Source organism: Cavia porcellus, unplaced genomic scaffold, assembly GCF_034190915.1.
Source record: "Cavia porcellus strain 051 isolate PalLab524CR breed Dunkin Hartley unplaced genomic scaffold, mCavPor4.1 scaffold_23, whole genome shotgun sequence".
In the NCBI taxonomy this organism is placed as follows: Eukaryota; Metazoa; Chordata; class Mammalia; order Rodentia; family Caviidae; genus Cavia; species Cavia porcellus.
In genome coordinates, this window is record NW_026947506.1 from 3,844,463 (window position 1) to 3,867,083 (window position 22,621).

The following is a 22,621-nucleotide window of genomic DNA, read 5'->3' on the forward strand; positions in this document are numbered from 1 at the left end:
CAGAGCTGGCAAAGGGTAGAAACCGCCTCTTCAGGGTGTGCTGCTGACCCTTAACACGTGACTTCTCTCACTGGGTGATTCCAGGTGTCTAAGTGGAGTCACCAAAAACTGCGGAGCTCCCCCGCCTCACTCAGTCCTAGTGGGCACTTTTGTGTCTCCCCCTCGACGTACACCAACTTCCTTCGCTGGGAGGCAAGGTTTTGCAGGTGCTTTGTAAAATGAGCACAGGGATTGTTAACCCGCCTTTCCCTCTCCATCTCTCCTCCCTAGTCTTGCCAGAGAGAAACCCTCTACCCTCATTTCTGCAGGGCTGCAGCTCAAATGTAGCCTCCAGGATTCCATATGAGGTCCAAGCACCTTCCTGCTAAGCACACTGGTTTCATACACAACATTCCCTTGTCTGAGCTGAGCCACCGGGTGAAGCCCACCTCTCTTGTAGCTCCTTGTCACCTTCTGTGCTGCAGAACTGAGCAGAGTGGGCGGGGTTAGGGCTGATCTAACTCCCCTGGGTGAGGCAAGCTGCTGGTTCACAATGGCTGTTTCAGGGGCTGAGAGAGAACTCAGCACAGCAGGCAGAATGTGGTATGATTCCTGACAGGTACTTGGAGTGCAACCATCTCATTTTCTTGGTTTTCTATGGATATTCAGCCAACTGTACAGGGCAGAGCAGGGCCAGGTAGGAAGGGCTGACCCTGGGCATTGCCCTGTGCCTGTACCCACCCCCGACCTGGCTTTGGGCAATGGCTGTGTAAATCCCCCACCTGCTGATGTAACATCTGCAAGCCAGGTGAGTGAATAACAGCGATACAGTGCTGCTTCTGGTACATGAGAGGTGCTCAATCTCACAGACTTAGAGAGCAAAAAGTATTTCCTTTCCATGGAAAACTCCAGAAAAATCTCCACCAAGAAAGGTGTTAAGGCAATTTTGCAGTCAGACTGATAGGGGACAGAGGAAGAGATAACGTTTTATAAATAGGAAGGACTATAATTCGTTCAGGGAATTGAACAAATATCACATTTTTAATATAAATTGATCTGTTGGTAAGAAATATTGTGAGAAATTTTGTGGTGAGCTCCCGTGTGATCACTGCATGCTTTTTATATTGGGAAAAGACATGATTTATTAAGAGCATGAACAGATTCTGAATCACGGAAAGCAAGGAGCTCAGTCCTTTATGCAGAACCGGTCCTGGCCAATGCGCTCACCAGCACTGGTCAGTGGAAATCTTGCCAGTCTATGGCCGTAGTCATTCTTTGATAGCAACAGCAAAGCTTAATTCGAGTGCTTTCTGGTCATATCTTAACATAATCCTCCTACTTTAGTTACCAGCTGTTGCAGGTCAGCTGGAATGTCCACCTTACTGTCAAGAAAGCCACCTAGAATATTAGTTAAGCACAATTCTGCACCTGGATGAGTCATGGAGGTGTGACCATGCGCCCTGTCCCTTTCCTTTCTTGTGCTGGTCTCCTGACCTTTCTCTTGGCTGTCAAGCTGTTCCACCACACCCTTCTGCTGTGGAATTTTTGCCTTGGAAAAATTTAAGTCAAATAATGCACTTAAACATCTGAAACCATTACCCAAAAATCAGCCTCTCCTCCTTTAAGCTTGGGTGTCAGGTACTGGGTCCCTGCAACAAAATGCTCACACACACTAGAATCCTCGCCTTCCTGGGCAACGCGGCTCTAATCCCTGCCCACCCTCCACAAAAACAGCTGTTGCCAAGGTTGCTTCAAACTATTTGGTTACCAAATCCAGGCCCTCCCTCCAACCTTCTTGTCATTGATTGCTCTACAGCTTTTGTCACCGTTAGCCACAGTCCTGGACGTGACCCTGCCTTCTTCTTCTGCCTCCCATCCCACTGCATCCCCAGGGGGGTGATGAGGCAGGCATGCACCTATCTGTTTTTCTAGCACCCTCTATCCTTGGGTTCTTCCCTCTCTAAAGCTCACCACTTAGTTGCAATAGATGCAGAAATAGGGACTTCCATGTTGGAACTGGTCATAGTTGGGACTCTAACCCAAGAAGGACGAAGAACTACTATTTCCTGGTAATGTTTGAACAGATCTGAGAAAAAGTCTCTCTCTGGATACCAGAGTTATCAGCTACAAACTGCAGGCAGCAGGTTACTAGGTGGCCCGTGAAAGGTTCTTGCCTTAGTAGAAATTACTGTACGGCTATGGCGGTGGTCTAACATGGCGGGAGGCCAAAGCAGGACGCCTACCACTTCCTGCTTCTTCCCCAGCCTTAAGTGCAACTCGCTTTCCTGTTTGTGCGTAAAGAAAACTCCAATCAGCTCCTCGAACCTCATCAATGCCCACCCTAAGTGCCACCCCTGGTCAGGGGTTATATCTATATCCCATGCCCCAGGCCGCTGGGGGTCATGGACTCCTCTCCACGCCCTTGGAATAAAGGCTATTTTTACTTTATATTCTCTCTTTTATCATGCCAAAAACTCTTTCAGCCTGGAGAAGTGGTTCTGTGCAAGCTGGTGAGTGACAGGGAAGACAGAGAGAAGCGGGGAAGGAGAGCATGACCCTCGCTGTCTGAACCCATGTCTGTTCCTTACTGAGAACCGGCTGTCACCCTTGGTCTCTGATTTCCAGAAGTCAGAAGAATGTGACAGTGTTGGGGGCTAAAGCACAGATCTGGGGAAGAAGCCCAGGGTCACTGCAGCCCCAGCACCTGCGGAATGGGGAGAAGAGTTCCGAGAGCAAGTTCAGAAAGGACAGCAGGAATCCCAGTCTAAAGGAAGCCTCGATGCCCTCCTGCAGGCTTTTTTAAGCTTTCATAGAAATTTCAAATTATTGGTGTAGATGCCTAGATTGGACTCAGACACACTCTGTTAATGACACGCGGACTCATGGAAAATCAGGTGGAGAACACCTAACACCGAACTAGCTGGTGCAGTGAACCAAGAGAGATTGGCCGATACTTTTATTTTCCTTCAGAACTTTGTTTTTCCTCCCCCTCCATCTTAACAGAAGAAACTGGTGGCTTTTTCGTTTGGCTGATTTTTAACAAAGTCTGGTGGCTTTTTTTTTTTTTTTTTTTTTTTGGTTGTATAAGTTTATCCTTTATTAGCAACAACAGCATTACCCAGACCATTCTGTAAGGAAGGCAACGCGCTTTGTAAGATGCGGGAGGAAATCAGAGGCGGCATCTGTCCCGCTGGAAGTGGCTTGTTCCTTCCTCCTGGACTCCTGTGGGGCTCACTGTTGGATGGCAGGTTCTTAGCCTCCCTGTGCATTGGTCCACCTAGGGATCTTTGGAAATGCACTCTTACCTAGACTTAGTGTATTTGCAGATCTGCTCTGGCAGAAATGGAAAACAGAAGCCTCAGTGTCTGCAGGGCACATTCTTGGCTGGCAGAAAGCAGCCCATGGGTCCTGTTCTGATCAAATGAGTGTAAACTATCTTTTCTCTTGTGTTTTAATTACCAAAAGGATCCATTATGTAAAATTAAAATATAATGCAATTATCAAACATTGAATACTAACAAACATCCTGGTACTTCAATACACTGGTAGGCAAGAAACGATACACTATTACATCTTCAATCTGTATCCTGTTATTAGTACAAAATAATTTATTCAAATGTATTTCTCTCTTTTTTTTTTTTTTTTTTTTTTTTTGTCTTTTTCGTTTTTATCGGTACCAGGGATCGAACTCACGACCGCCTGCTTGCAAGGCAGGTGCTTATGCCGCTGAGCTAAATCCCCACCCCTCAAATGTATTTTTGAATGTCTACATATTTTCCTTTATCTCATTAATTTTCTCACTTATTTTTCTGTTATTTTTTGCCTTTTATTCACACCAGAAAATGCACTGTAAATACAGCTATGCATGCTTTGTGTACTGTGTACGTTGCAAACCATAATACATACATCACTTACATGTCTTTTACCCTTTTTTGCGTGCTGTTTAAACTCATTTGAATAAAGAAAAGATGTCAGGAAAGGAGTAGAAATGTCTCTATTTTTATACCAGAGGAGAACCTGGACCCTACGCCCTCCACTCACAGTCTGATCCTTTGAAAGATTTCTAAATTTCTCTGAGCCTTTATTTCTCATAGATAAATAAGTTCACTATTATGTGACTAACATAGTTTGAGAGGATTAAATGAGATAACAGCTGCTCATAGAAACTAAAGCGCCTTTCAAATTTAAGTGGTTCCTGTGATTCCACACCGGTAGGTGTTTGTAGCCTGAAAAGGATCTAACATATCGGAGAACTTTTACCATGGCTGATTGAAGGCACTCCCCCCCCCGGGCTATTGTTCTGCAGTCTTTTCCCATGACAGATGGCTTTGATTAGGGTTGTGTGGCCTGCTTGGCGCTCTCTGTCGTAGAGTGACAGGGAGGATGGCCTTTTCTGTGAACTGACCCGTGCATTTTGTGAGCTCTTTTCTGCAGCCTGACTCTGAGCTTTGTATCTGTCCGTCTATCTATTTGTTACCTAGCAGGACCTTTCCTTTTCCTTCCCTTGCTCTGCTCTGTCTTTCAGAGAAGGCCATTTTTCAGACTCCCTGTCCTGATGGCTTTGTTTAGCACATCTTTCCTAGTAAAATTTTTTTAAAACTTTATTTAAAGTTGTGTGCTATAAAATACTTTGGGCATTTACTTTTTGAATTGATTAGGAAAATTCCCGTCTTGTAAGCAAATATAAAATATTTTGTAATATGTTTATCCTATTTTATAGCATGAAAAAAAGTTATACCTATCTACAATCTATTTCTATGTAGGACGTGAGGTGTCTGTATTTCGTCCCAAACACTGAATTTTCCCAATATCATTATTAAATGATTGGATAATCTATTGTTTTTCACTGATTACAAGAGCTACTTCCTGTATTTGTACATAGGCCACCCTACTCTGTTCTAAAGGATGCCCTATTTCTAGGTAATTGTACGTTTTCAACAAATAAATCAAAAAAATGTCTGTTTTTTTGAGACTTTGAAATGAGACATCTCAAAAGGCCCTGTTCCACCATCAAAATTGAGCCAGGGAGCTGTTTGGTCCAGATGCTGCCTGGGTAGATAGACACTGGCTGCTCCTGCTGGTGTGTCCGGACTGAAACTCTCTTGGGGTAGTGTAAAACCTCCTACAACAAGCTGGCTCTGTAATTTTCTTTAAATATTTGTGTGCATTTTCTAGATTTATAAGTGTATTTACACACGGTGATATTTAAGATTTCTCTGGTATCATTCTCTTATTTTGGAGGTGAGTTGTCTGTCCAAGGACCTTTGTCTACAACCAAGACTGGGAACTGTGCTTGTGTTTCCTTGATCACTTGAGGGAGAAAACAAAACTAAAGCTCATTTATAAAATCTGTTAAATTCTGATGTTATAATTCTGATCCTCATTCTATTTTACTGAGCTTATTTCATCCCTCTTCTCATTTTATTAGGTATAGGCCTCTTCCAGATTTCTACCTTTAAAGGTGCCTGGACAAAGTCATCAGACAGAGATGTCTGAGGGTGACCGCATGGCAGGATGGCCGGAGTCTGGGAGAAGGAAAGCGCACATCTCACAGGAACAGAGGCCAGTTCCCAACTTCGCACTCTTTTGTCACAAGGTCCAGGGAATGCCATGCGGTCACCAGCATTGCTGACCTTCTTGGGGGAGCCAGGCTCAAGGGGAGGAGCGAGTGAGGACTTACAGGTCCACTATATCCCACAGTGATGGGAGCGGAAATGCCTCTCCCAGGGTCAGCTAGAAAATAGCTTCAGCCTCAAAGATCTAGATACGTTTTTCTCTCCAGGGATCGGGTTTAACTGTAAAGTCCGTGGTTGCCTGGGTTTATGAGACCAGCTCTAGAGGAAGAGGCAAAGGGGTTCTTTCCCTAAGCCCAGTGCCCCCTTATCTGACGGTAACCACGATTACCAGATTAGGTATGTCTTTCAGCTATGCGCGTACATATAAATACGCACACAACAGCAAGTATTTACGAGGAGGGAAAGTTATTTAGATGATTCCATGTAAACTGTTGTGCACAACGCCTTTTTAGCATTTAACAGTGTCTGAAGGAGTCTCAAGAGGATTGCTATGGGTCCATTCATAAATGAATGGCTTTACAATAATCCATTTTAGAGACATAAAATAACTGTCATTTGTTTTTCTACTGAAATATTTAGGCTGGTTTCTAATTCGGGCTATTATAATCAATGAAGAAATAAATATCCTTGCATGCATAGTTTTATGTGCTTGTGTAAACGCCTCCACACTTGTCCGTACATAATTGACAAACGCTCTCTAGAACTGTGACTTAGAGCCCTCCCACAGCCGTGAGACTCAGCAGCATGCTTCTCCTCCTCGCTTCTCACAGTTACTCTGAGAGCCAAACAAGGAGATTTTCAACTGAAGGCGTATTTTCTTGCCCACTCTAGGGAAAAGCATTCATATATTTACTTGTTACCTTGCAACTCTGTCTTTGGAACTTTTTTTTATCATTTGTGATTTCTTTTTTTCAGTTATTTTTAGAACTACAATAGAGTACTTTGTATAAGTCATGGATCCGTCACTGTATAAATACGTTATCAAAATGTATTTATATGAAAGGAATTTATTTTGAGTTATTATTTTTCATATTAAACTCTATGCTATAGTCACTTGCATCCATCTTTTGTCCTATTTTATATGCTTCTTGTCGATAATTTCTTCACTCAACCTTATGAAGGGATTTGCTTTTATTTTTATTTAAAAATCTGATATTTTTCATGAGTGGATATTTAATTCACCTGGGGATATGGTATCATAAGGGTCTTTTTTTATTTCTTTTATATGACTGCAATGGTTTGAAGTGTTTTACCCTTGAGCATGCCAAGTTTCCATATGAGAGATTCTCCAGTTCTCTTCCTATTGCTGGTCATAATCTGTGTGTTTTTCTGATTACCTACTTCTGAAATATTAATACAATAGTTTTATAGTACATAACACTATTATAACTTCTAGTATCTACTAGAATATGTTTATCCTGACCTACTTTGGAAATAGCCAGAGAAAAAATGAAAATCTCTCCAAGGAACTTGGCCCACAACCAGGACTCTGAACTTTGCAAAACCTTCTTAGCCAGATTTCATTATTCCTGTAGTTAACGGGCTGGTCTTTCCTTAGGGGAGGTGCTGATTGTGGCTCCTCCATGACTTTCCCATCACTGTGTATCAGAGAGGGTAGATCATCTGTTGTTTTTATTCTTAGGTCACTGGCCCTTGGGGACGTACAAACAAACCTGCTGGCACGGAATGAGAATCACCTGGAAACTGAGGACTTTTAACTGGATCTGAGCCATCTCCTTGTACAGGGGCAGGACAAAATGAATATTTCATGGCTGGAAGGGTGAAGTGTATCAGATAAACTGCTACACATCCATCAGTGTCTTTTTTTACCTTTCTTGGGTGTAGAGAGGGACCAGGCTTCTCATTCATCTGTAAAGTTCTAGGGCAACCTGTCCTGCTATTTGCTAACTTTTAAGGAAGTGCATTTATGCTCACAGCTCCTGGTCAACGTCAGATCTGTGTCACTAAACATTCCCCACTCCTAGGATTCTACAGAACAGTTGAAAATGACAGGAAGAGTTGAGTACATCTTTCCCACCTAAGCTCTTTCCGTAGAGAGAACACACACTTGACAGTTGAATTATGTTTCATAGCTTTATTACAGGGAACCATTTAGAGTTTATTACTTTTTCATGCGAAAACTCTGTGTGTTAAGATTCACTTTCTGATTTGTCAGAGGGATGGTAAGTAGATTCTTGTCAATAAATAAGGGAAGTGTAGGCCGTATGTAATTTTTTCCCTTTGATATAGAAAAAAAATCTTGTTTTTCCTAGTTGGAGTCAAGTTTTAGTAAAACCAGGATATTTTAATTCAAAACTCTTTCATGTTTAGTTTCCATTTTAGGTGAGAAGTTGGATTTCAGTCTGATTCTTTCAAAAGATGTTGATTACTGTGGATCTAACCTCCTTGTGTTCTGCTGTATATTTTTAGATCTTATTTCTTTGATTGTTTAAACTATATGCTGAGAGGTGGAGTGGGGGTGAAGCTGTCACCCAGCAGGGGAAAGGCCCAGGGGCCAATCCCCTTGCACTGTAAAAACAAACAAACAAACAAACAAATAAAACCAATCAAATAAGCAAGCCATATGCTGAGATACATTTTCAGGTTGAGCTTCCAATTCACTAACATAATCTTTACCAGTGACAAATCCATTACTCAGCTTGATACTGTTGGTATAACTTTTGTTTCCATTGCTTTTGAGGTTGGTTTTAGAGATAGAGTCTTGCAGTGTCTCCCAGATTTGCCTCAAACTCCGGGGTCCAGACAGTCCTCTAATCTCAGCCTCCTGCATATGTGGTTGTAACTTTGCAATTTGGAAACATGTTTTTCAAAACATCCTTTAATCCAAATGAAAATATGAATTCAAAATAGATAAAATCCTTCTGTGACCAATATCAGCTCAGACTCCTCTGATGTTAGTTCTATGTATTATCTTGCTCTCTGATTTTTCCCTTTCATGGCATTAGAGCCTTAAAATTATTTTTTCTTTCCAATGCTTATTACTTTTTTTTGCTTGTTTGCTTGTATTGAGGAGCTTATAGACTCTCGTGTGCCTCTAGTCCAGGGGCTCTGTGCATGTGACAGTGATTATTGTCACAGGAGTGAGTGCTGAAGGCACTCTGTCCAGTCGGCTAGAAACTGGCTAGAACCCGGTTTCAGGGTTCACCACAGAGGTTCAGGAGGGCAGCATGGTGGCCGGTCCTCCACTGCAACAGCCCAGTATCACCAATTCCAGGACTCCGGGAGAACTCCATGGCCTTGAGGCTCAGGCTGGCCTGCAGGGCTGTGCTTGCAGCACTCTAGAATCAAATGTTGCCTTCACGGTGGGGCTCCTGGAGCTGTGGCCGTGGTGTTGGCAGTGGGCTGGGCACCTGGTAGCTCAGGTCCAGCTGCTGCCTTTTGATATCACCCGGGCTCTTACCCTAGCAGAGTCGTGTTTCTTTTATTTATTAAAACATCATTGCTAATTGGAAAGTTCTGAACTTGCAGTTTCCCTTATTTTTTATTTTATTGCACCTTAGAAAGTCTTTAACATGGTCAATGTTGATGTACAACATGATGGACTGAAATACACATATACTGTTGAGCAGCTGAGTTGACTTAGCATAGCTTTACCTGATACACTTATTTGTTGTTGTAAGAACATTTAAAATGTTCTCTTAGCAATTTTCAAGTCATACTCTGTGAGTAGCTCCACTCACCCCTGCACAATCCATCTCTTGCACTTACTTTTTCTAACTTGACTTTTGCATTCTTGGGCCAGGGTCTCCTCCACACCCTTCCCTCTCAACAGACTTTTACAGATGTAGTTTCTCTCTTTTGTTCTTTCCCATTTTTATTAGTGTATGTTTGCAATACCTAATAATTACATTCACTTGGGAACATTTGCATACATGCATAAGACCACATGTTGATCAGTTGTTCCACAATCTTTGGATTTCCATAGTTTCAAATGAGGAGTCTACAGTAATTCGATTTATCATTGCCTGTGTTTGATGTATCGGGATTCCTTAGTGACCTCCAAATGTTTTTCTCTTTCTATTGAATGTTTACAGTACGATTATGACTTGTGTAGGTGTGGCTCTCCCCAAGTATATAATGTTCATACATTGGAATTTTAAGCGGATTTGTTTGTTTTTGAACAAATTGGAGAAGTTCAGGGTCATAAATTCTCAAAGTATTTTTCTCATTCTTCCTTCTACTTCTAGGACTCAGATTTCTGAAGTCTTGGAAACTGTCTCTAAAGTTCTTAGGCTGTGTAGCTTATTGTTTTATTCTATTTTTTTCTAATCTTCACACCATTTGATTTGTGTTGATCTAATTTCTGTGTTCATAGATTCTTTCCTTTCCATTCTATAGTTATTAAACTCATCTGTTGAAGATTCTGTTATTGTGTTTTACATTGTACAGTGACCAATCTGTTGTCTATTACCTATTCTATAGAGATCTGCCATCTTCATATTTATTATGTGTGTGTGATCAATACAGTTTCCATTAACTTAGTGTAACACGTATGTAGATATCTGATATTTCTAGCATGTGAGTCATTCAAGGTTGGCAGCCGCTGCTCATCTTTTTCCTCATTCTTTGGGTGTCAAGTGACCTTGAATATTGTCCTGGGCAGTTCAAATGTGATTTTATATGGATTCTTATATGTGTTCAATGCTTGATTTTGTGTGTGAGAGATACTGGTCCGAACCTATGATCTTCTCAGTACACTGCATTCCCAGCTTTTTAAAAATGGTTTTTTAAGATTTTGAGGCAGGGTCTCACTAGGTCACTAAGTTGTCCAAATTGCAATCTTGCAATCCTCTGGCCTCAGCCTCCCACAGTGCTGGAGTTATAGCCTTGTACCGCCATGCCTAGCTTTGAGATTATTGATTTTTTTAAGGAGCCAATTATATCTAAGGCTCAAATCCAGTTGATCATACCTGTAGTTAATTGTGTTTTGTATGCCAGTTCATCTCACTGAGCTTGGATTGTATGATTTCTACCCTTCCTCTATGTCTTAGGAGTTAGTCACAAATGTTTGTAAAGCTTAGGCACAGAGTTGGGAACTCCATAATTTTGCTTATCTTTCATTTCTAATGTTTCTCTCTCACTTCCCAGCAGCCTTGCTGATTCCCGAGATGTCTCACTGATCAGGAAATCTGGTAGGTTTTTCATCAAAATCCCAGCTTCTTGTTGCTAACTGTGACCATGGCTGCCTCTCTAACAAAACTGTGAATGTGCATACACACACATGAGCACGTGCCACCCCCCTACACACACACTGGGGTGGTTTATGGAGGATGGAGAAACTCTTAGGAGATGTAGGAATTCACCCGCTACATACTTTCTCTAGTAATCGCAAAAGCTCTCAAATAGTCATTTGGTTTGTTTTAAAGGTAATTCAGAGTTCATACTTAGTACTCCTGGATATGAGTGTGTTAGGAGTTCACATTTTCATGCTAAAAGCAGTCCTATAGTTTTCAAACCATCCTAGCACAGGTGCAGAAATTTCCACGTTCTCCATGCTGTACGTGATTCGTGCGTGTTGGATTTCCATTAATTTTGGTAGGTACGGCTGGTCCGAATGCAGCATTACTTAGAGAAAGTATTTTCATGCTTCCCACATTTTACATGCTTTGTGTGAATTTCTGTGAAACAGGATATTGAAATTCAAGTTTTCACCCAAACACCAAGTTCTATAGAGGCTGCTTATTAAGTGAAGTAGACCAGAACAGAAAAGCAGAATTTGAAAGTAAGTGGCTGGAACCTGATTTCCTGACCTGTGATCACCCCACTCGGGGAATTCTGGCACTAATCTCTGTTTCTGTGCTTTGAGAGAATGCCAAGGGAAGTAAGATTTCATGATGAAATTTCTTTGACAAGAACTGATGTGGTACCCGAGGTACCTGGTTCCCACCGTGGAGGACAGAAATGTAAGGATGCTGTTTCTTTCATGTCAAGGCTGGAGACCGAGATTTCACAGCAGCTTCACAGAGAACATAGATATGAGAGAAGCTGGGAAAGGGGTTGATCTTGTGAAGGTACACAGTGAGCAGACGAGACAGACTGGCCAAGTACTCTGCTGCTGGGAAGGAAGGCGAGTTATTGCTGCTTCCAGGAAGAATCTTAATTCCCTGCTGTTTGCAGTTCAAAGAGGAGCCAGTATTTTATGGGATCTGGATGTCGACTCCGCCAGAGAGAGTCAACCTGGTTCTGTTGCTGGCTTCTCAAGAGTACCATAGGAAGAGGTGGTGGAGCTCCAAAATAAAAGAAAGTGAGGTCTCCTGAGATGGGGTGGGGGCACGTGGACAGCTGGAGCCTCCAAAATTCTGCAGAAGTCCCCGAGGTAGTCAGGGTCATCGTCTGTCAGCACCAGCGACCTCTAGGATACCTTGTGTCAGTACCAGCCTGGCAAAACCTTACCACAGATTTGTTTCTTGGTTTGCTGGAGTGATGAATTAAGAGAGAAAAACTAGGGATTCTTTCTCCACTGCAGGTAAGTAAAGTTATTTTTGGAGATAATTAAAACTTTCGGAGCTTGACACCTGAATGTCTGAATTGAGGCTACGTTTATGAAGTACAGAAACGAGAGACGCCATTATTATCTAAGAATAGTGCAATCAGGCACGGGACCGAGCTAGCACCGAGATACACTGAGATCAGAACAAAGTCTTCTGTCTCACATCCTGCTGCACATTTGGCCATGCAGTGTGCTGACATTATACACGTTCATACGGAGCAGGACGAGCAGTCGATTTTGTCTGAGGATCCTGGAGAACCGCAGGAAGCATGACATTTGCAGTGAGTCTTAACAAAGCTGAGTAATAAAGAAAGCAAGCATCTGAGCCCAGCCCTGGATTTTTGAACTGTAGTGTGTTATGAGCGATGAGGAGAATAAAGCGCTGTGTAAACAGAGGGGCTTGATGATGAATGAGGCGGGTCTGCAGAGGTGGCCTGAAGCCAGCGTATTAAAATACCGGCTACCGTTTGGATTTAAAGCAAAACAGTAAGACAGTGGGAAGCTGTCAGCGTCTTAGCATTGGGACTGTTGGAGGACAGTGCGTTTAGAGAGCTGATTTGGTCAACACACATGCAGAAACGGTGAGGAGGGAGAGCAGAGGAGCTTGCGTGGTGAACAGCCGAGGAGCAGGAGGAGTTGAGAGGTGATTCCAACGGGCAAGGACAAAGGGCAAGGTGCGGGGAGCCGCTGGCCTCGGGGACCAGCAGACAGGGTAACCAGGCCCCTGAGAACAGCACTCGGATTGTCTGCTTTCCCAGCCTCCCGCCTGCTATGAGGAAGCTAAAGCCAAACTGGGGAAAGCAGGAGCTTTGGCTTTAAGGTCTGGGAGATGAAGCTGGCTTTGAAGATGTTCGGTCTGCTCACCTGCCGGGAAGCCACATGCAGATTCCGTCAGCTCGGGGCTAAGTGCCATGCGAAAGACAGATACTTAGGAGATCGGTTTCAGGTGTGGGCAGAATGATATCGTGGAAAATCACTGTGAAGCAAGAAAGGAGGCAGATATAATAAACAAGGAAAGAAAGCTATGAGCAGAGTGCAAAACAAGAGAGTTGTGTAGCAGGCATCCAGGAAGGAAACAGATTCTCAAAAACAGGTCGCTTACTACAGAGTCAAACTGAGCACATGAGCTGAGCGCAGTGCTGGGGAGTCCAGCTGTACGTCACTACAGGCCTGTGACACGGGGACTTCAAAGGGTTAAGGCAGTGGGGTTCAGGACTCCCAGAAAATGAATGAAAGACCACAAGTAAAAAGCAATGACTACTACTCAGCTACCTAAGCCAGCACTGAGGATGGAGCTGGGTGACTCTCCTGGTGCCAGTTTTAGAATAAAAGAGTTAAAAGTACGTAACACTAAAGCTCCTAGAGATAATAAGACTGGAAACCACTAGAGACGGGAGAGAAAAATGTGTTCAGTGACGCCCTCTGCAATTCGTGCAATGATCAAGAACATCACTGATGGATAACAGCGTCTAATATGTTCCTACAGAGCGTGTTTCCTTGTCTTTGTACCCTTTGGCCAACTTTAATTAATTTAGATCTAGAGATAATACTTGACAATTGTGTAAGAAAAATTGGGCAGATAAAGCGTGATGCAAATATCAGTGCTGTGGAGGATCTGAACAGGAGAGGGGAGGCTTTCCCTTAGACTTCTGTGCTACTTTACTTCTAAATTATTTTTCTTCAGGGCCTAGGAGTTACTAAGCGGCCCTTCCTAGGGCTCCTCCGGTCTGCCTTCTTGTGGTTTCCAGGTGTTGCAATCTAGGTTCGGTTGTTCAGTGATTTTGCGGGGCTGGAGAAAGGGCGGTGCGTTTGAGATCGAATGGATTTCAGCTTGAATCCTGATTTATATGCGACCTTGACTCGGAAGGAACTGCTTAGCCTCTGTCTCCCCAGAGGAGATGCTAACAGGGCAGGGCCTCCCCTTTTTAGGGGTTGGTGACAGATGATTCATGTCAGGAGGTGCCACTGTGCTTTGCAGATGACAGAGATTTCACATGGTAGAAGTGAGTACTGAACGTGGTCCAGCGTTCCCAGAGTGTCCCTCAGGGCACTTGTTTGGTGATATTTTCTTGGGAAACAGAGGAATACCACAGGCTCACTATTCCATCAAAGGTTTGGACCAGGTGGACAATGGACACTCTGACTGTGTAGTGAATATTGCAGACTTTGCACTGTATTTGGGTATGAAGAGAGAATGTTTTCAGGTGACTAATTTAGGTCTTATTATATTCTCAAGGGCCTGGGTTTTCTGTCCTCTGACTCTCTCTCTCTCTCTCTCTCTCTCTCTCTCTCTCTCTCTCTCTCTCTCTCTCTCCTGTTCACATGTGTGTGCTTTTGTGTGTGACAGAGTTGTTGGTGACACATTTTGTCATCCTCTTTCACTTTAAGTCACTTTCAAGGCAATGCAGTGTTGTTTTGGTAAATTAATAAACACTAAGTCAACCTAAAGGTGCAAACACCTTAGCAGAGCTGAAATTTCCTTTGCTGAAGATGTCATAGTCTTCAGCCTGAGCGAGGAAGGGAACTTCTGCCTCCTCTCCGGGCTCTGTGCTATCATCTGAGACCTCGGCAGGGATGACCATGACTCTGCCTGGACACTTGGCAACCTGTTGCAGCCAGGAGCTCCAGTTCAAGGTCATGGTTGGGGACGTCCATGACCTTTTTCATGTCACCGTTCCCTCGAGGCTCCATCACTGACTTACCCTCCCTACGGCTCTTGCTGAACCCGCAAACTCCCTGCTGCTGGATCAGGTCTGCCAGCTGTGATCAGAGGCTCGGTTCTGCTTCACCTTGACCCAGGCAAGGCCTTTGGAGCTTCGCTCCTGGCCGCCTTCCACCCACACCCTGGAACCTTACTGACTTCCTCCGCACCTGCCATATGAGAGCCGAAAGAAAGGCTTGCGGTGGTCCATGTTGCTTTCGGGACCTGCAGTAAGGGCGTCTGTTCCAGAAATTCCACACGTAGACCCCCATCATCCTCCTTGGGGTTTCTTCTACTCTTCTATCCCCTTCTGGAGGCCAGGGACTAAGGTCCTTGTGTCTGATGCCCTCTGACTGTCACGTCCACCTCTCTGAGCCAAGAGAGCATCTCCTCCCCGCACCTCTGCTGGGAACGAGGGTGTTCCCATGTCTCCCCTGCCTTCCATCCTCCAGCGGGCCACTGTGCCTCGTGCAGGATCCACGCCTCCCCCAGTGCCATAAACTCCCTGTTACTCATTGTCGGGAAACCATAGAGCCTCACGATTTAAGACACAGGACACTGTAAAGGTTCGTCTTTTATTACCAGGCAAAATTGTGCACGTTGAGGGGGTCCCTGCGAGGTTCCCCCATGTGTGTATGTGGCACCATGATCCTGTCCACCTCCGTCTGTCTGTTCCGCTCACTTGCCTGCATCACCACACCCAGATCCCCGTCTCATTCCTACTAGTTTTGTGATCTCTCATCTGCTTTCCTATCTTGTTACTGTCTTTTCCACAATAATAATTACAAGAAACAGGCAAGGGGCTGGGGATTTAGCTCAGCGGCATAAGCGCCTGCCTTGCAAGCAGGCAGTTGTGAGTTCGATCCCCGGTACCGATAAAAAGACAAAAGACAAAAAAAAAAAAAAAAAAAAAAAAAAAAAAGAAACAGGCAAGCCTTATTCTCCGGTGTCTGGCCGATGTCACTTCACCTAACATAATATCCCCCCATTCCACCCGTCGTCTTGCAGATAACATAGTTTCATTCTTTTTTACACACTATGTTGTCTTTATCCATTCACCTGTTGACAGATCTAGCTTGATTATTGTGAATAATGTCACAATGAACTTGGAAATTTAGGGTTTGTTTATATGCTGACTTCTTTGTCCCTGGACAAAAGTGATATAGCCAGAACATACAGGAGGTCTATTTTTAATTGTTAAAGAAACTGCATATGGTTTTCCACAGTGGCTGTACTAATTTACATTCCCAGCAGCAGTGTATTTTGAGGTGTAATCTGAATTTTTACATCTACTTAGCCAATTTTACCCAAATCTATGTGTTTGCAGAGCCCTGCCTCCGGCACAGGCTGCCACTTACTAAGACCTCGGCTCTTGTCCATCAGCTCCAAATCTGTCTCTGTCCTTGGCTTAGTGAAGGTGAGGCGGGGCCTCAGCACACCTCGTTTTAGCTGCTCCGTCCCCACAGCTTCCAACAGGGGCACTCAGGAGACCCCGTCTGAGGAGGGCCGGAGATGCCCGCTCCTTCCAGGCCATTTCCTTGGAGTCTGCTCTCCTCCCCCTTCCTGCTAGTGTCTCCCCAGACGGGTCCTTCCTGCAGGAGCAGCTGGAGTCAGTCTGCGGTTTCTCCCACACTTGTGCGCAGATATTATCCTCTTTCTCCCCGAGACACCAGAGACACCAGAACCACCAGTGACACCAGTAACGTCAGACTCCTTGGGACCCTCCTTTGAGCACAGATGCCAGCATCAGCAATCTGGGTCCAACTCGGCAGTGGACCCTCTCCAAACTTCTAAACTTGAACTGTTTTGCTTTGTTTTCTGTTTTCTCCAGCTCTTGAGTGCGAGTGGCTTCCTGTGCATGTTACCTCCATGATGCATAGTGAGAAACTTTATGCAATTCTGCATATTTAACATTCTCTGTTAAAAACCTGGTGTGATTTTAAGCTCCTGAGTGGATCCAAACCGATCTCAACTCCATGAGAACAGGTGTTTGAAAGCCACACAGAGTGCACTGACCTAATGCATCTGGTGCTGGATGCAGAGGTGACGGAAAAGTGACTGAGGTTATGCATGGCTCTATAAGCTTTTTGGTCACATGTGTTTGGTGTGCACATTTGGGCTTAGCAGGGTGATTCTCCAGCCAGAGAGGCGGACACACAACCGCTGAGAACCCAAAGACAGAAGAAACATAGATCTTAAGACTAAATCAAGTTAACAATTCCTGCCAGACTTTTTCCAAAGCAAAAGGCCGAGCAAGGTCACCAGACTCATTGGGAGGGTGTCAGGAGCACAGAATCCTTTCCTCTGACCCAGATCTGCTGATGGAGAAGCTGCGTTTAACTGTGTTGACCTTGATGTGCATTAATCTTTGACAAACACTGGATTAGAAATGATACCGTGCAGGATGAAATTAATACTACCTGAAGCAAGAATGATATGCTGTCTCCACACTCCACTCATAGACCCTGCCACTCCCCAGGGTCTGGATTCCTACACCTCGTAGGTGTAATCTCAATTAAGCAGGTCTCTGAGAAGTTCTGTAGAAGGACACGTGTTGAAATTTCTAGTCTTCCAGGGTCAAGCATTTTAGACCAGGCAAGTGCATAAAGAATTGTAGGAGGAGCACAGATACAGTCTGATAGATACTACAACCAGCTTTTAAAAAGAAAATTAAAAAGACGATTTTATAGACCACTACACATTCTCCATGATCTCTGTTTTCACTCTGTTACAGCAAGAATCAGCCAGTAACATCAGAATGCATTTGTATTTCAGGGTAGTAAGGTGACTCGTGAGCAGAACAAGAGTTGAAATGTGAGCAAACCTTCTCCAGCAGGGTCTCGGAGGTTTATCCAATGGGATGCAGAGGAGCGTGTGGTCATGTGGGTTTAGCCACGTCCCTGCCCCCAGGAGTCAAGATGAGGCCACATTCAGGGGCTGACTGTGTCCTCAGGGAAAAGATTTAGTGATGAACGCTGGTTGTACAAAAAAGTAAGTTAAATGTCGGTCTTATGTTGGTGGTGGGGTGAGGGGAGAGGACTAATTTATAAATGTTGGACTCTGTAATCCCTCCCCAAACCTGAAGCCCAGACTGATCTCTTTCCTGACAGTTCCTCCAGACCTTCGAGGGCCAAATGGGAGCTAGTGACAAATTAGATGCACAGGGTGTCCCCCAGCTTTCTCTAGGGACATCCAAAGGCCAAGGCTTCTGATAAAGAGCTGAGGGAATGGGGATTTTGTCTCCTGCCAAATATTTCAGTATCTTTTTGTACGCAACTTTTTGTCTATGAGAAAACCACGACACAACAGATGTGGAGGACTCAGAGGGAAAAACATGCCTTTGACAGGGGCTGAGAAAATAGATCAGGTTTAAAAAATATCTGATTTGTGTTTTCTAAGATAAAGAAGAACCATGAAATGAGAAGATGACAGAGGAAAAAAGAAGAGGTGAGATGAGAAGACAGATTCTAGGATAAAACTTTTAAAGTCTGCCACAAAATCCCTCTGAAAACAGATTAAAAATTGGCACTGGGGTCAAAAAAGAATAAACTTTATGATGCATAAAATGGAATGGATGCTGAAGAAAATATTTGAAAAGTTATTTCAGAAATCAGAAGACATGACCAAATATGGTAGTGAGGAGACAAAGATTTATAGGAACATGAGAAAGATGACAAGGAAACGAATGACAGGCAGTCGGTGAGAATTATTACTGCATTCCTGCAAAACATTGTCCCCTCTACAAAACAAACCAGAACGACGTCTGGAAGAAGGACTGTAATACACTAGAAGTTTTAAGACAAAATAAAAGAAAATACCCCAGTTTAAAAGAAACATCAGAAATTAGTAGCGATAGGTTTTATTGTAAAATGCTTGCTGCTTGAATGATTGGGGATAAATTCTATCCTTACCTCATACAATATCTCTAAATTAAATGGATTTAAATGTTCAAAAAATGTTTTATAAAATCACACAAAATGATAAAGTGAGAGAGAAGTAAATATTTGCTACATTTCTGCAAAAGAAGAATTTTTTTAACAAAATTCTAAAATAGCTAGAAGAAAGAATTGTGAATGTGCTCACTATAAAGAAATGATACAATCTTTAAGGTAATGGATATTATAATTAACCTGATTTCATCATTACATAATATGTATAAGATTGAAATATCACACTGCAACCCAAAAATATGTACATTTATTATGTCAATCAAAATATTGAAGACTTTTTTTTGGTCTTTTTCTTTTTTGTCGGTACCGGGGATCGAACTCACGACTACACACTTGCAAGGCCGGTGCTTATGCTGCTGAGCTAAATCCCCAGCCCCCATTAAAGACATTTTTAAAGAAATAAATCTTTGAGCTAAGGAAAACATTTAAAGAGTAATGCATTGAGAATGGAGCCAAGCTTAAAGGAAAAAAAGGTAAATACAGGAAAGACGCTTGAGTAGGTATCACCATGAGGACCCAAGTGTCTTTCCCAAGTGAAGTCACTCAAGCGAGGAAGGGCACGAGAACTGGAAGCCAGACTCTCACGTCACATGCCTGGCAGGGCAGACTAGACAGTGTCGACCGTGCATCCTGAAGGTCACCCCTGTCATGTCCACTGACTCAAGGTAAAGCAGCATCGCGGCTGAACAGATTCACACTTCATCTTCCTCCTACAAGACACAGACTTATGCAACGCTGTGACCTCAGGATCAATGGGCTTTTTGCACCGTGTGCTTCGTCAGCCTGTGGGTTCAGAGGTTCACCCAAACTCGGATTGTATGCTCAGAAAAATGAAGAGCTAAACACAGTGGAAAATGGCCTGCTGTCAGGCAGAGAGCTGGGAAGGCAGGAGTTCCGCTGCCTGTAATTCGCTCTGAGATCCCCTCCAGTACAGACTAAGGGGGCGGGCACCCAATCCGAACATTTCTCCTCCTTTTCTGTCCTGACATACACAGCTTCTATTTTTCCTTATTTTCTTTCTTCTCTTCGTCTTCCCTGTCCTTTGCCTGATTTTTGTAAATTTTCCCTTTCTTCTTTTTAGCATGTCTTTTTCCAGGAAAATGAATAGACCAGAAATTTTGGAGCCAACTAGTTACTTACTGATGTTGAAACTTTAAATAAATCATGGATGAGTTATTTTTCTCTTCTAAAAAATACACAAGAGTTCAGGGAATGTAAATAAGTGGTAAAGTGCCTGCCTACTATGTGCTGGGCCATGGGATTGGAGCCTGACTATAAAGAAAGAGAAGAGGAGAGAAAGAGAGAGAGAGAGAGAGAGAGAGAGAGAGAGAGAGAGAGAGAGAGAGAGAATGCTAGGTGCTAAGCCTCCCGACCTTCGGAAGGTTCAGTGAATAATACCTGTGAAGAATTTGGCACTATCAGAAGCACAGGTAATCTTAGGTGCTTTTTCTCTCATAGCTTCTTTTCCTATCAAGCTCTCTACGAGGCTGAGGGCTTCTAGGGGTCTCAGGTTAGATCATCCATAAAGCTCTACTTGCCCGCATCAATCTGTGATATTTCCAGTGACCTTTGAGCAGCAGGAGATGGCAGTGAAGCTTATTCTGTGCCGGTCTCCAACCCTGAAAACCCCACGGCTCACCTGCTCCCTCGCCCAGGTGCAGCCTCCTAACTGCCCACATCCAGGTTAGCACGATCCTCTCATGATAACGTCTGGGGCAGAGACGTTCGGGGTGTGCGGTTCTCCATACTCAGTGGCTTGCAGCACACGAACTGCATGAGGAGGAAGCAGCTCCATGCCACTGGCAGAGTCAGAGGCTCCTCCCTAGGACTTTGCACTTGATCTGCAAGTTTTGTGCCAATAATGATCATTTCTGTCTCCATGGTCACCTAGACTTGTGGCTCTGTCATGTTTGACTTGTGGCTCTGTCATGTTTTATTTTTTATTTTTTTTTTAATTTTATTTTGAAAGTATACAACAGAACAAGTCAGAATAAAGCCAACTAAGATCATACAGTGAAATTGGTACAGAACTTCACAGCAGGTTACCGGGATAACAGTAATAGGTATCACAGTATATTTTGTTATCTTTATAATAGTTGTTCTTTTAATCACCTATATCAAAATGAGATGAAATATAGAACACTATAGAACTTATCAAAACAGAATATTGAATAGAGCAGTACCATTCATCAGAAAAGACCAAAACAGTAATAAAAGTATTTGCCTTCAAAGAAATGGTAGAAGGAAGTCCCCCTTATTTGCTATGATCAACCTCCTAGGAGATGCTCAGATTTCTGATTCCCATTTGCTAATGGGTGGGGTGGGGGGAGGATAGGGGAAGTGGGATATTTGACTCTAGGCCATGTAGCAGTAGGTTCACGACTGCTAAGCAGGGAGGCAGGATGGTCATTTGTTTTCACAGCATCCTCAGTTCCAACATGGCGCGGATCTCAGGAGACACTGTTGGTTCTCCCCCTGGAAGGGCCGCAGTCTGCCCCACTGCCTCCGCTTACCAGGGAGGGGAGGTGCTTGTTTAGCTTCCCAGAGTCCTAAGTTCCAACATGGTGTGGATCTCAGGAGACACTGCTAGTTCTCTCCCTGGAAGGGCTGCAGTCTGTGACTGTCATGTTTTCTAAAGTAGGAAATGAAATCTAACTCCCTTCCAGAGGGCCCTGGAGACTAGACTGTCCGGATTCATGAGTGCACTGGCCAGCTTCCTTCCCCAGGGGCAAGCACATGACCTCATCAGCAGTTTGGATGGAGGAAAAGCTGCTCCCCTCATGGCTAACAGGAAGCAGAGAGAGAAAGAGACAGAGAAAGAGAGAGAGAGAGAGAGAGAGAGAGAGAGAGAGAGAGAGAGAGATCAAGGGTGCAGCAGGGAAAGGAGATGGATTTACACACATAACCTGTATGGACCCCACCTCCCAGCATCAGGTCAACCATAACATTCTCATAACCTGATCAGCTTGCAAAATCCCAATCTCTGAGCTCATGAGGCTTTGGGGGACATCCAGACATAAACTATAATGGATGGTCCTATATAATTGAGCTCAAGTAGTGACGGTACACTCACCAAGTGCTAAAATCTGGGCATGAAGACAAAAGAGACGATTATGACACTGAGGAACCCACTGCCCAGTGGGAGAAACCCCTGTGTAAACAGGTGCAATTAGTGCTGGTAGTTGTTGCCATGGAAGTCTGAGGGGCTGTGTGGTGGCAGGTGGGTGGGAGGGTGTTGGGGAGCAGGGTGACAGATGATTCATCCTGAGTGGTTTGCCTGCTCACCCACACTCTCTGAGAGGCATCTCCAGGGTCCTGTTTTGAACATCAGGGCTTTCTCTGTGCAGTAGAAACACCCCTACACACCCCTGCGGCCTTTCAGGGTCTTGATAGTTTTGTCACGTAGTGTCTTATTCAACCAGAGACGCAGACTCCCAATTTCAATTATGTGTTCTGAGAAAGACTCCTTGGATGCAATTCAGGAGAAATGCCAAAAGTGATTTCATAGGCTCCGAACTATCTTACCCTTCCTCCGACTCCCACACCCACCAAAGTCCCTCCAAGAAGACCTATAAATGTTCGGGGAAACACAGCATCAAGGCAACCGGGAAATGTCCGCAGGACACCAGCAGATCTTGTCACCTCTGGGCCACATGATTAAATGAACATAAAAATGGAAATCGAAGAGGAATCCAGGCCAGCCCACGCGGCCCACGGAGCCTCCCTTTCAGGCTACTGTCCTGAGTTCTGTATTTCCCTAACTTCCCAGGTAATTGTCTTCTGCCATTTCAACAAACTGTTTGCTTAAGCCCTTGCTGTGTGGCATGTCTCACCAGTAGGTGAAATGTTTTGGAGTTAATTCCATAAAGGACGGTTCCAGTTCTTTCCGTCTGGTCATGGTCAA